Source organism: Pinus tabuliformis, chromosome Q (genome assembly GCF_031772625.1).
Source record: "Pinus tabuliformis cultivar Carrire ecotype Pingquan chromosome Q, CPIR1, whole genome shotgun sequence".
NCBI lineage: Eukaryota > Viridiplantae > Streptophyta > Pinopsida > Pinales > Pinaceae > Pinus > Pinus tabuliformis.
Window position 1 is genome coordinate 1,354,141,419 of NC_142296.1, and position 2,644 is coordinate 1,354,144,062.

Genomic DNA, 2,644 nt, shown 5'->3' on the forward strand with positions numbered 1-2,644 from the left:
CGACAGTAGCCTGTAAGCAGACTTTAAAACGCCGATTTCACCACTAAACTCCACTGAACCAGCAGTAATACCGAACCAGAGCTACCATTACACGTTTGGAAAAACCACATTGGGCAAATTGAACATAAATTCCTCGCTGGTTCGCGCAATCGTGAACCAGTTACCCGCAAAAATCAAATTTGCCTCAAAAACAAACTCTGCTCAGTTCTGCAAATCATCTATTGGTTCAAAGGCAGTATTTCAATTGCTGCATCCTTCCCTATTTCATTCTTTCTCCTCAGAAATTCCCATCCCTCCCCCTTGGCATTATAGCCGTATGTTCTCTAAAGGGATCAGATGACATCTGGTCATTGTGATAAGCCTAAGCCAAAACCCCTTTTCCCCTTTACAAATCCCTTTCTCACTTTCAAATCCCCATTTACACATAAAACCTCCTAAAAAAGCCTTGTTTATACCCTTACCCACTTTAAATGGTTAAAACGTGGAAAACCCACTTCCACCGCTTAAACTAAAGTCTGGGCGCATACATTTGTTTTTGAGATACATTGAAAAACCTTACCAAACCACCATACCCCGATCTTTTCCGCCTAAGCGCGCATCCCGAAAAATATGTTAAATAAAGTCGCGCCTTGCCGTATCCCCCGATCATGTCATCGACCCCGACAGCCGTTCGATCCGATCTTGCGCATCCAACGGCTCTGGTTGCATCGGACCCTCTCCGAGGATTGCCCGTTACCCACCCTATCCCCCTATCACATCTAACCTCCGATAGCCGTCAGATCACATCCCTCCAGATCCGACGGCCATCGCTGCATCGGAGCAGATCCGCTGTCCGGACGATATCTTCCGATGACCGTATTTTGGCTACGTCACGCGGCAGCCACGCGTCACCTCCACGGCCCATCGGAGGTACCACTGACACTTACCGCCACCGTACCATAGGCGGTGCGATATAAAACCGCCGGCGGTTTCCGGTTTCTTCCTTTCTGCCCGCATTGCGTCATCCCCACGTCACTGCCACTTATGCTGCCACGTCAACCTTCCGCTCAACTATTGGTCGACCTGTCCCGCCACCTCGCCATCCCCAGTGGACCAACCAGAGCCCGCCACCTGGCCGGATGACGTCCTGCTGATGTCATCCGACCCTGACCCCACCTATGACGTCATGCTGACGTCAGCACAAAAACGCGCCAAAATCACCAAAAACTATATTTATGTCAAAAAGTCGCGTTTTTTGCTATTTTTGGCGAGAGCTTTGTTGTCTGTTCTGCATGAAATTTTACGTTCAAACCTGCACCAGCCTGCTGAGCTAACTTCCAGACCGCCAGAGCGTCCATCCTTCACGCACTAGCAAGTTTAACCGGCGAAATTCCACAGGTACTCTCCATCTTTACTCTGCAAATCCGTTTTTTCGTAAATTCCGACAGTAGCCTGTAAGCAGACTTTAAAACGCCGATTTCACCACTAAACTCCACTGAACCAGCAGTAATACCGAACCAGAGCTACCATTACACGTTTGGAAAAACCACATTGGGCAAATTGAACATAAATTCCTCGCTGGTTCGCGCAATCGTGAACCAGTTACCCGCAAAAATCAAATTTGCCTCAAAAACAAACTCTGCTCAGTTCTGCAAATCATCTATTGGTTCAAAGGCAGTATTTCAATTGCTGCATCCTTCCCTATTTCATTCTTTCTCCTCAGAAATTCCCATCTTCCTCAGAAAAGCCCCTTTTGTGTTACTCTGCATAGTAACACCAGTCCTAAAAAGAACAGAATCCTAAAGAAAACATGGATCCCCCTGTGGCTCCCATAGCCCTCAATGTAGCTCCTCTGAATGCCCCTCACAGAGCATTGGACTGGAAAGCATTAGCTGACTTAGACTATAACATATCAGAAGAAATGCTAAGCAGGAGCAGGTTTCATCTCCAAATATTAAATGAAATTAAAATCAAACATCAGAATGGGACAGACATCTTGGGAATTTGGGATTCCTCTCTCCCAATCTTCAAGCTACCTCAGGTCAACCAATTCCCAGAACTCATCCACCTATGTGCTGAGTATTATGATGCATCCCAGAGGGCAGTGCTTGATTCTTCAGGCGCAATTCTGTTTCTCATTACCCCTGAAGCCATCAGGGAGATGCTGCAGTTCAAAACAGATAAGAAGTTGGTCCCTCTATCACTAGCTGATTTGATAATGGAGGGAGCCAGAATAACAGAGGCCCAGATTACAAAGCTTAACCAGTTATTCATCAAAGCTGACACTGTACAAACTCCTCCCATCAACTCTGTCTACCTCAACCAATTGGGCCTGGACCTTGTTGACATGATCAGTCCCATCCTGGGATATGATTCAGTGGAATATGTGGATGAAACGATTATGCACATAATGCTCATGTTTTCTCCAGGAAGAAAACCAGTCTGCTATGACTATGCCACATACATCTCAGACAAGATGCATGAGCAGTTGATGAACCTATCAAGAGATAGGGTATTTAAATACACTTCCTACATATATCATTTGCTTCTATACTTCCAGCATGAGAAGTTCTCCTTCCCAATGAAGAGAGAAGATGCACAGGGAAATTTGAGATCTGTGGTGTACTGGACGTCTGCTTTCCACCTCCATTTCTATTCTCCATAC